Genomic DNA, 12,244 nt, shown 5'->3' with positions numbered 1-12,244 from the left:
AAAATTTTTGATATGTAATTAACAAGACTTCAAAATTCCACCTTATTCCATTTTTTGATCTTCATCAAAAAGAGGAAGCAACTTGATATAGTCTACAATGTGGATGGAACTCAAAAAGAACCCAGAAAAAAATGATTACATAGATTGTGATTCTATTTTTTAGAAATTTCTAAGATAAAATCTATAGGACTAGAATGCAGATCAGTAATTATTTGGGGCTAGGGATAGAGATGGTATAAGTATAAATATTTACATAAGTATTTACTTCAATATTATTTTTAATAATCTCAAACAGGAAATAATTGAAATATTCAATAATTATATACTTATTTTATCTGCAAGGTGATCATCATATGCTTATATAAATACTTATACTATTGTATCTATGTTGTTACTAAGCACTTATTTAGTAGTGAACACTCAAAAAATTGAATGAATAGTCAATGATGATTAACATCTCTGCATGTGTATACACATACACACACACACACACACACACACACACACACACACACACACACAGGGACACTTTGAAGATTTACAACCAGTGAAGCAAAACTTTTGGACTTGAGTGAAATGCTAAAGATCCTAATACAGTAGTTTCACACATAGTATGTATCTAAAGTAGTTTAAATGTTTGAAGAGGAGAATAAATCTGTTTAATAATTTTGTGGGAAAATTGGCCAATATGCCAAAAGCATTCAAAGTGGAATTCTATTTCTAGGAATTATTAGTCTCAGGTTATTTCAGAAAGTAGGCAAACTCATCAGTGTATGAGTTTCCATTGTACTCTTAGTTTATAAAAGCACAAAATTCAAATGTTTGGTAAGGAACTTTATATAATGTCTATTAAATCTACTTACTTGAATTTTAATCACCTATTAACTATATCAAAAACTGTCAACTTTCAACTCTATATAGATGTTAACATACATCACAAATTTTGTAAGATCCAAAGAGAATTCTCAATCCACACCTGCAATTCTGGTCTTCCTCTAGTTTTTCTCACTTCAGAAACTGGTGCCGCCTTATTTCCAGCTTCTGTGCCTACAGATATGCTCACCACCAACCACACGTATTATTGAACACTTGATTTGGGTGTGGTTCATCAAATCAGGATGTGTTGTAAATGTACAATGCAAACAAGACTTCAAGGATTGAGCAGACTCCCCCCAAATTTTAAAGAATATTAAAGATGTAATTGATGTTCATATTGATTACATATTTATAGTGTATTAAATAAAATGCATCATTAAAGTTAGCTTCCTGTACTCCTTTTACTTTTTTAAACTGGCTACTAGAAAACAAATGTGTGTGGATCACCATCTTTTCTATTGGACTGTGTTGACCTATAGCCTATATTAATTTTTCTGCTTTTTTCAGACCACACCCTTCCACCTCAAGCCACCAACAAGTCCTTGTTGGCTGCAAGATGAGGATGGAAAAAAATGTAAAAGATAAGTGAGCCTTCCTATCCTTGCTGTGGTCACCACAGCCTGGCCACTGTAGTCTCTGCCCCTGCCTATAGCGAGAGTGTCCTATCGGATTTAAAAGTTTCTCCTTCAGCTTTCCAGTATTCAAATGTGTATGTAGCAGCCAGAATGATTTTTTAACACAAAAGCATGCCAGTCTTTATGATTTTCTATTACATTGAGGATAAATTTTAAATTAATGTACATGGGATTCAAAACTCTATAAATTTTGGTCATCTACCAATCCATTTCTATAAAACCCCTCCCCTGCCCCAAGATTTTAGGAATTTACCTCAATTTTCCCTCTACCTAGAGTTTTATCTGCACAATAATAATCTGCAAACATTTTCAACCACTAATTTCTTTTGTATTCTCATCCAAATCTTATAATGCAATTGTCATGAAATTGACCATGGACACCCCAAACCAAAGAAATCATCCAATTATTCTTTATTACATTACCGTACTTCATCTGCTTTACAAAATTCCATATTTTAAAATACTTATTTATTTGTATTTTTATTGTATTTAATTCCTCACTAGAGTATCGACTCCATGAGAAAAGTTACTTTTTGCTTATTAGGTATCTGGAATGTCTTGAGTAGTTGCTGACACACAGAAAGCAAAAATGAACACAGCAAATAGTTAAGGAAGTTGTGGTTAATGGGAACTTACCCACAGGAAGTTTACTGTTGAATGTAAGAGTTTATTAAACTGCACTGGATTATCTTAAAATAGATAAACACATGTGTGTGAGTATCTATATGTATGCTAAAAGAAAATAAATAGGGATAAAGGAAAGAAAGAAGAGGAGATACAAGAAAATCATACATTCAAAATGGAGACAAAATTTGTTATCACTGAATGTTAAAATAACAGGATCTTTATTTTCTTCTTTAAACTTCTCTGTCCTTTACATGTTGGGGAGATTGGGGCTTAAGAAAATGTATCTCTTACTTTTAAGACTAAAACAACTAAATTAAAGCAAAAACATACTTACAGCTAAATTACTTCTAATTTCAACTTCACAATTTCTTCCCAATCTGTAAAGCCATAATTGTTCATTAGATCATGTATTCTATTCAGTTTGGAAAAAAAATCACTCATTTCCCTACCCAGCAATCTTACTCCTCAATAGAGATTTAGAAAATAAGTCATATCTTTTATTTATGCTGCAATGTATTGATTTAGCATATTGTACAGTGGTTTTCATGACATAGGTTTTCACCAAATACTACCTGATAAGAGATAATTTAATTTGGTTTCGAGCCTTTTGCAACTTGCTACATGCTTGTTTTAGACACCTGAGGTAGTATCCATTCTTCCAAATATTATTATACAGAGAAACACCATAGGTAATATGTCAGATCAATTTAGGTTGCATCAGTCATGGCATTATAAAATTTGCCAATACTGTAAGAAATAAAAAGGTGATTTTAAAATAGTGTATTATCACAGGAAAACTATATGCTTCCACAACTATAGCCATGAGGAAAAAGAATGTTAAACACAAGACAAAAAGATAGATAGAATATTGGACAACAGCTAGGGCATTTAGAATTCGATGTAACTGAAATTCTTCACTCCACAAATAAGCTACTGGTCCAAAACTCATAACATCAAACACTTTTTCAAATGAGAAATAACAGTGAATATTCATTTGAAAATAAAGACAGAATTTAAGCAGGTAGGATTTAATTAACCAAACTGGAACATAGCCAGACCTCTCCAGCTAACATCTCTGCTCATTAATAGATAACATTATTCCTGCCCTGCTAAACCCAATGTCAGAAACAGAAAACATCCTTGCTTCCCTTCCTCATTGGTAAATATCCAAAATTAAATAGGATATTAAAATGCAAGCATCTCAAATTAAAAAAAAAAAACAAATGTGTTTCTCTATAAAACAGGTATAGCCACTTTTCCATTATTAAGCTGCTACCACTGGGAAAAATTTATGTATCCACAATAATATTAGCCACTATACTTTAAAATGTAAAATAGAGTGATTTGGTAGTTATCACATGCTACGGTGGTCTGATCATGTTGTATCTAAACGGCTCTTCCCTGTTTTTCTTCTCCAAATAGCACACTATCTTCACAAGAACTGCCCTTCCCCTGTCCAGTGAAACACTGTGCCGTATCCCTGCCCATAATGATAATCCATTAAGCACAATCCAAGGTAAATTATTCCCCAAGATATTGCAAATAGCATGTCAAAGATCGATCTTTTTGTCTTTGTTGGAAATGCTCCCAAGGTGTGGCTCCACAGAAATGCCAATGCCCACTCTAGCTTCATGAGAAAGTTGATTTGAAAGGATCATTCTGACTCAGAAAGAGGAGCTGAGACAATGGAAAGACAGAGTCAGGTTGGGCAGTTGAAGGCGTGATTCGGGTCCCTGAAGTCTCAAGAGCTGCTTTTCTTCCCACCATCCCAAATCCTGATGATTTAGTTATTCCTATAATCCTGATAACTGTTCCTACATCTCCTTTATTATTCTCCCCCGGAAAAAGCTACTCTCTGTTTAAGCTAATTTGATGTTGTCAAATGTAATTTAAAAATCTGTATCACCCACACGGGACAAAGGATAGGTCAATAATGAATTTATTTCTACTTTTTTGTATGTTCTTTTTAGATATACATGTCAGTAGAGTGCATTTTGACACACTAAACATCCATGGAGTATCAATTACTCTAATTAGGATCTCATTCTTGTAATTGAACATGATGTGAAGTTACACTGGTCATGTATTCATATGTAAACAGGAAAGTTATGCCTGATTCATTCTACTGTCTTCCCCTATTTCCATCCCCCTCTCTATTCCTTCCCTTCATTCCCTTTATCTAATCCAATGGAGTTCATTTCTATTTTTGAACACAAATAATATGCTTCTCTAGCACAGAGACTATGCAATTGTTGTGCTTAGGGATTTCAGGGGAACACCTATCACATACACGTAGCCATTTGTATTTCACAGAAGTTTTTCCCCACCTAACCCTACTTGAGTTACCTCAAGGTCTTGAAAAGAACCCAAATATAATGTCTGTATTCATGAATATTCCTAAATTTGTAAGAATCAGGCCAAGACTTTTGAGGAATGCTTGCAAATACCTCATGCATACATGCTAAGTGTGGCTGAAATTAACACACTTCAGTAAAAGGGTTACTCAGTGGCCCTAAAATCTTTTTTTTTTTAATATGGCTTTTCAAAATAGTTTTGTATACTGAAAATTATCAAATACTCATGGATTTCATACAATTAGATACCATATATAAGTTTTCTACCTAAGACTATTTAGAGAAGTGTTAAGGATATATTACTAATGTGAGAAGAAATTGATTTTGATTATAAACAAGCATCATTCTTTTATTCAATAAATATTTATGTCATGCCTTCTGTATGGCAGACATTATTAAGGGAAATGAGTTATAGCAGTGAAAAATGTTTTACTCTTATAATATTGATATTCTGGAACAGTGTGTCCAATGCAAATAAATGAGAATACAAATGTAAGGTGTATTTTTATATTATAAAATTTTTCTGCTAAGAACTTTTGAAATAATAAAACAAAATTAATTTAAAAAACTGTATTTTTCCTGGTATATTTAAAATACTGTGACTCCAACATGCAAACACACATTTTAAGTGCTGAGGATTTTTGCATTCTTTTTTTCCACATTAAGGATACAACTTTATTATATAACACCCTCAACTTGGACTCTCCACATTTTAAATACCTATTAGTCACAGGTCTCTGCTGCCATATTGAATTGTGCAAGCATACAGGATATTAAGAGCTAAAGCCTTATCAAGGGTGAAAAACATCGATCCTAAGAGACATACTACTATGATTATCCCTATTTTATAATCACATAATGGAGGTAAAGGGAAATTAACTTATCTAAGATCACATACAATGTAAATGTTTCAATTATGTATTACTATATATAGCAAATCACCTGCAAAAACTTGATTGCTCAAATAATAATTTGTAATTCTTGTGATGATGCTCTGTGGATTGAGCTGGCTCATGGTACCTGTAATCAAGTCACTGATGGGGCTGAAGGTTCAATTGGAATGGGCAACATAACCACTACATCCACATGTCTGGCACTTTAGCTGGGCTAATTGATACAACAGGGACCTTGCTGACCCATCGCCCACCCCTTGACTTTACACTTGTCTAGTATAGGTTTCCACATCGCCTGGAAATCCATCTCAAGGTGACTGAATATGTTAGCATGCTCCTGGAATTTCTAGTAGAAACTTCTCAAGAATCCCAGGTGATGGCCACAAGATTTCCTATGATCTAAATGAAAAAAATCACTGTCACATTTTATTGCTCAAAATGTGAGTCAAAACCCATATTTAAAATGAGGGTAATAATGAAAATATGTATACAGGGAAACACGGCTCATCCATAAGTTCTCCTTAGAGATTAGTTTCCATAATAAGTAAGGACATAAGAATATTAAAAATTAAAAATCATATGTTTAGTGACTCTTCTACTTATCTTGGCTTTCTCCAATACCTAATATTGTGTTTGGAATATGACACATTTGTTCAGTGGATGCCTGCCAAATGAAGTAAATAGATGTTGGTTTATATATTCTACTCGTCTTTGTCTATAACTATGGGACTTTCATTTTAATATCAATGTAACAATAAGAATGTCTTCAAGGCATTCAAACCATGATATTATATGATACATGGAATATTTTGTAGCATAATTGAAATCGATAGCTGAGTCTATTAGATTTCTCCATACTAAGTAGTGGAATCATTTAGTATGCACTTCATAAATACATAGGATTTAAAATAGTACAAAATTAAATCTAAACCAGAATCCTAAAGGCTAGGATATCTGGAGAATATTGATTCAGGCTTCCAGACTATTAAATGGAGAGCTCATATTGGCAGAAATTCAGTGTCAAATAGCAACACACATTACTGAATCATCTCACCTTTTCTACTGTGCTTGTATGAATTGAAACACATTCTAGCCTCATGATTAGCAGCTGGGTGAAAAGATTTCTTGATACATAAAGCTAATAAATTGTATAGTACCTAGTATGTGCTATGGACCCTAGATTCCAAAAACCCACATATAGGTTTTGTGGCCAGGGGTGCCTCATCTGGCTGAAAACTTGGCTGTTCATTTATCGGTAAACTAAAGGGAATTCTGGCTTTGATATTTTCTCCCAAAGATTAACTTATAAAAGGAAAAACTACTACCCATTTTAAATAATTATCACCATAAAATATTTGTAGGTATAAGACATGTGGATATGCCTTGAGGACTTTATTATGAGAAAAATTTAATAGTGTTTAATAGACAGAAATGGTAACATTGTATCAGCTGCCTTCAGGCATGAGTAAAAAACTTTACTGAAAAATTCCCATTTTCCTAATTATTATCATGATATACAGACTGGAGCTTCTCTTGGATGTGTTTTAGGCTAATTTGCACACTAAGGTTTCATGCTAGAGCAATACATGAAATTCTGATTTGCTTCCTCTTTCTTTTTAATGTTTAAATTTTTCATATTGATTTTCTGAAAAATGTTAGCTAATCCACAGAGATAAGTTTCTGTGCAGGACCTGTATGAACTCAAGCATGGTGAAATGCTACTGCTCATCTTCCAATTTCATAGAGAACTTAATGAGAGCCACATGGAAAAAGATCCTCAGGATCTTTTTTCACAAAGAAAAATTATTCCAACAAATTAGAATAATCTCTGCATCTATGAATATTAGGATCTTGCTCATGGTGTTGAGAAATGACTTTATGTTTTCAAAACATTAGGATCACTGCCTGGCAGAGAACCTTCAGTAAATGTTAGATTGTTTTTTTAATTATCATTTGCATCATTATAATTGTTTTAACAATGTTTTGATTGTTTTCAGTACAACTTTCATTTGTTCTAATATAGGCATATTAATATTATCCATTATGATTTTCTTCTTAAAGTGCTGTCTGCAGAGTAGCACCACCAAATTAAGTTTTAATCGGACACCAAAAGATGATATCCCATAAGCTTCTATTTTCCTAAGTGTAAAGAAGTATGGTTTCAATCACATCATTCTTAGTTTGCAGTATTGTCTGGAAATGAGCTTTACAGCTGAAGCACACTGGCTTGACATAAGAAAAAAAATCATAAATGGTTTTTGATGGGTCTTTGCAAAATATAACCAATTATTGATTTGAAATCCTGCTTAGCCACAACAGAATACTCTGTAATCAATTACATTTGGAGGTTTAACCTATAGATAGAAGACATGAAAAAGCTGAGTTAATGACTTTTTCAACTGGCCAAATGATATCCCTGGGGGGCGAAATGTAATCCTCAGGACTGTCAGTGATTTCCAATTGTCACTGCCACACTTGCTACTAGGGGCAGAGCTTCCTATTGCTGAGCCAAGGAGCTACTCTAGACCATCACTTATGTTTCTGCAATAAAAGACCAATGCCAGCCATTTTTTCTCTCCCTTCCAAATACCACTGATCTTCCTATTTCCATGGTAACCGACTCCTGCTGGCATGATCAAGAAAAAACTGATTTGGGATTTTAATTAATTGCTTAGAAATGGAAATGTAACAGGGACTGGCAGTTCAACTAAGCACATTTTGCAAAGTGAATAAAAATAGAGTTTCTGAAATACTTGAAATTGTTTCAGTGGCTGTAGCACATCTTTTGCTCGACACCTTAATTTATTCCATTCTCCAAAATAAATCTGCCAGATGTACTAAGCCATTTTGTCAACACAAATCATTTTGGCAAATACTTTAATCCCTCTTCTAAACAAAATGCATTATAATTTAAAAAATCTAACCCATCAGTGTGAACCCACTGGGTCCCATTCTAAGAATACTCCTGAGAATTTAGTAGATCCTGTTTAAAGGAGCTGTCATCTCCTACTGGTAAAGGCAAGGCCCTGTGCTTGTTGCCTGTGGAGGAATAAATTTCTTAAAACCCACTATTCCAGTGACTCCTACTTTTAGTAAAAACCAATATATTAAAGATACCTTTCAGCACAGAGATTAACAGAATGGGCTCTGCAGCCAGACTAAGTAAGTCTAGAACTTTTCTCCTTGATTTACTAGTAGTTATATTCCCTGGACTAAGTTTTTTAACCAATTGGAGCTCAGTTTCCTCATATGTAAAATGAGGAAACAATGTAAAGTTGCTGTGAAGATTACATATGTTAATAAAGGGAAAAGTCTTTAAACATGCATAGAAGATAGTAGAGCACAGATTTAATAAACATGTTATTGTGAACATTTGTGTCTTTTAGTCTACCTATATGCAAAAATCTAACTTGGATTTCTTATAATACTTGATTTTAAATGCCACCTTTACAACTATAACATACCAAAAACTGTTTAAAATTGTTTTTCATTACAAGGTACTATTGATCTTTTCTTTACAGAAACATAAAATTCTGTTGGAACCTTCATAATCCAATGCCATCTAAGATCAAATAAATGATTACTAAAGATTTCAATGTAAAATTTTCTTCAGTAAAAAGTTCTGTGACTCCAAAGTATTTCTGGAACAAGCATTACCTGCTTGATTAGCAAACATTTTAATTACACAAAGATAATACATTCTGCTAGGCATGAAGAATATAATACCAGGAATGAAGCAAATACTAGTTATCGCTGTCAGCTGATGGAATTATCTAATTCGATGACGCATTAATTCATTTTCTGTTATTATAAAGAAATACCTGAGGCTGGATAATTTATAATGAAGGAGACTCATTTAGCTCATAGCTTTAAAAGCAAGAAAGCCAAATGGCATTGTGTCTGCATCTGGTCACATAATATCATGGCAAATGGTATCATGGTAGGGTCAAGTACAAGAGGGAATGGTCATGTGGCAAAACAAAGGCAGAGAGAGAGGGGAGTGGCCAATCTTGCTTTTCTTATAGTGATCTTCTTGGAAGAAAGAATCAACATAGTATGATTACAACATCAATGTTTTCCAGAACTCCCAATAACCTTCTAAAAAAGTACTTTATGCATAATTGGCATTTACAGTACTTGGAGAATAAATAATGAAAGTGAATAAATAAAAGACATATAAAAATATTGTTAATATTGGAAAAATTAATCCCAGATTATGAAGAAATAATGCATCACAGCTCAGATTAGATAAATTTCATTTTTTAAATTTTCCTAACAATACCATACTTACTTGCTTTTATTAATAAATATGCAGGTTAACAACATATTCCAGGGCACTCATGGAAGCTTGGAAGTCATATTGCTGTTATGAACATCTCCTAAGCAATATTTCTTCACAAATGGAACGTACTAATACATTGATCAATTGTCAATTGTTATTGACTTGTGCTCTTCCTCTCTCCCTTTAGACCAATCATATTTAGACTTCTTTTTTTTTTGTATTTATGGCTTTTTCTGTCTCTTTTCTAAAACTGCAAATTGTTTTAATGCCTACATTTGTAACAGTGCTTTTGTTTGCTTCTTTGGAATTTGCATATGCCAAGTCCATGACTGAAGCAAACATGAGGATGCTACATGAGCAAAGATTTTCCCAACAAAGTTGATTATTCCAAGTTCCATGTGTCTTCTGCTGCATAATTATATCATTACCATCATTTCCTCTCTGTTGTGAATGATGACTCCTAGATTTCCTAGGATCAAACAGAAAATTCATTTTATTCATTTATGTAATACATACATTCACCATCTATAGAGAGGATACGTACATCTATGCTGTGTAAATATGGTATTGATATTTATCATACTAGCAATAATAATCACTAGTGTTTATGAAACATTACTATGCATTCTGTCATGTAACCTAAAGACCCTACCAAAGTCCTGCTTATTTTATTCATTTTTTTAACTGAAGAAATAATTAAGGCTCAATGGAGTCATGCAGCACTCCCAAGATTTCACAGTTAACAAATTGTAAGCTACACATTTAAAAAAATGAATAAAAGATTAACTGCATGTCCCATTAAACCATTAGGCTATACTGCTAGCTATAAACATTAGATTCCACTTTCTGCACTTAATGTGATGTTTTTGAGAAAACAATCATGTTATGTAATAATAACACAGAAATATAACATATAATGTATAATATGTAGTTTGCAGTATATCTATTTATATCCATAATTAATATAGAAAAATAAAATTTGTATTTCCTAAGAACCTCATGCTGACTGGCTCTAAGTTCTTAACCAGGTAAAAATCACCAAATTATAAGTTTTGTATGTTTTTGAATCTCTCCTGAGTAACTTTTGTTACAAATGTAATTATACTTTTATTTGCGTCATTGATAGCATCTCCATGTCTTACTCCCAACATAATTTCCATGAGGATGGCCTCTGTTTTTGTTATGTTTCTTTCTCTAATGACAATACAATGTTTGCACAGTAGGTATTCAGAAAATACTAGTTGAATGAATGAGTGGATAAGTGAATGGGAAAGCCTACAAGAAAGCAGAAGAAGAACCTTGGTTCCTATTCACATTTCCCTCATGAAAATTTTTTTTAGAACCAAACTGTATTTGCAGACTTTGCAATAAGGAGGGACTGAAATTGGAAATCTCCAGGTAAGCTTGTATGAAAGAAGATTGAAAACTCCCAGGTCACAGTGATGATAAGCCTTTTTTTTTTTTTTTAAGAGAAAGAGAGAGAGAATTTTTTTTAATATTTATTTATTTATTTTTGTTTAGTTTTTTGGCGGACACAACATCTTTGTTTGTATGTGGTGCTGAGGATCGAACCCGGGCCGCACGAATGCCAGGCAAGCACGCTACCGCTTGAGCCACATCCCCAGCCCAAGATGATAAGCTTTTTAATCTCAACTTTCCAAACATGTATTTATTCTTGAAAGCATACAGGTGGTATATATTCATCTTTCCATTTGTCTTTTTAAAAAAAACTTTAGTGAACTATAATTGAGATATGATCAACTGTGTATGCTTAAAGTGTACAGTGACGTTTTGATATATGTAGGCACTTGTCATACCATCAGCAGAAATATTTAATGTATTCATCATCCAAAATGTTTCCTTCCACCATTTTGTAAACTCTCCTCATTCCTTATCCTCATCCTAAAGAAACTGTTGATTTGCTTTCTGTCATTAGAAATGAGTTTGCATTTTCTTTCACTCAATATAATTGAGATTCTTCAAAATTACATGTAACAGCAGCCCATTTCTTTCTTATTGCTAAGTAATATTCAATTGTATGGATATACTCCACTTTTGTTTATATATTCATATGTAGGTGGCCATTAAGATTGTTTCCACTTTGGGCTATTATGCTTCTATGAATATTCATGCACAAGTCTTTGGACATATGTTTTCATTTCTTTTAGGCAAATATCTAGGACTAAAATGGCTGGGAGATGGTGTAAGACTATGTTTAGAAATGGCTAAATTGTTCTCCAAGGTAATTGCACCATTTTTAAAATCTTAACATTTTAAACATGTAATTTTGAAAAGTGTCTTTCTGAGGTTTACATGTCCATTGTTACTTAGTTTGTCCTACATCAAAGAAAGATAAAATGTATTTCAATCATCTATATTATTGATTTTTATTAAATTATTTTTTTAAAATTCCAAACAAAAGTTTGAAAGAGCATATGTTATTGGGGAATAGGTATTTAGTACCTTTGAAGTATCATCACCATAATTATTTACTTCATTGTTTGTGTTTAGGCATCCTCCAATATTAAATGACAGAAGCACTCAGTGAGTTAATTTTTTTAAAATATATTTTTAGTT

At 32.8% G+C, this 12,244-nt stretch overlaps 1 long non-coding RNA gene across 1 annotated transcript in view; it reads left to right on the top strand.

The window, feature by feature from the left end:
- LOC144367034 (uncharacterized) overlaps positions 1 to 11,521 on the top strand; it is a 35,847-nt gene extending 24,326 nt beyond the window's left edge. Inside the window, exon 2 of the long non-coding RNA XR_013426238.1 lies at positions 11,189 to 11,521. This is a non-coding gene — a long non-coding RNA (uncharacterized LOC144367034). The remainder of the gene's footprint in view (positions 1 to 11,188) is intronic.
- The last annotated feature ends 723 nt before the right edge of the window (positions 11,522 to 12,244 follow it).

Source organism: Ictidomys tridecemlineatus, chromosome 10 (assembly GCF_052094955.1).
Source record: "Ictidomys tridecemlineatus isolate mIctTri1 chromosome 10, mIctTri1.hap1, whole genome shotgun sequence".
NCBI classification, from domain to species: Eukaryota; Metazoa; Chordata; class Mammalia; order Rodentia; family Sciuridae; genus Ictidomys; species Ictidomys tridecemlineatus.
The sequence above is the reverse complement of the archived record's forward strand: the minus strand, read 5'-3'. Positions and strand labels throughout refer to the sequence as shown.